The sequence below is a fragment of the Aplysia californica genome, unplaced genomic scaffold, assembly GCF_000002075.1.
Source record: "Aplysia californica isolate F4 #8 unplaced genomic scaffold, AplCal3.0 scaffold00155, whole genome shotgun sequence".
Classification (NCBI taxonomy): Eukaryota; Metazoa; Mollusca; class Gastropoda; order Aplysiida; family Aplysiidae; genus Aplysia; species Aplysia californica.
Window position 1 is genome coordinate 910,856 of NW_004797425.1, and position 627 is coordinate 911,482.

Sequence of the window (627 nt, forward strand, 5' to 3'; positions counted from 1 at the left end):
TCCGAGAAGGCTAGGTGTAGATCTTTCCTACCAGAAGATCAGGGGTGTGGCAGAAAGACAGCAGTTAGGAGGAGCCAAGGAGTAGCAGTAGAAAGGCTGCAGAAAGAGTCAGGAGCCCAGAGGAGGGGACAAAGGAGGTGAGGGGGTGGGGGCAGAAAGTGGAAATGAAAGCAGACAACAGAACATTGCTAGAGAGCAGGAAAGGAGGTGAAAGGAGACAATTTTAGAGAAGAAAATTTTTTGGTCGCTACCCGGATTCGAACCCGGGACCTTTGAATGAGAGGCCAACACCTTAACCTCTAGGCCACGAGAGCCCCCGCTATAAACATAATTTATTAATGCAGATCAATAGTCCTGAAGGCAACATCAAAGTTTTTTACGCATGTTTCTAGCTAAACCTCCCCGCATAAAGCAAAAATAAAAACTGCATCTATAAAATCTGGTGGGTTCTGTAAAAATTTGACCTCAAGCCCCTGTATTAGTATTATGAAGCTAGCATTCTTGCCACTTCACTGTACCATCCTGACATCAGTTAACTCACCGACGCCATATCCCGAGACATTCTCGGGACTGGCCGGTTACCCTCTGACACCGGCTCCAGTGACCCCCACGGGACCAACTTTATCA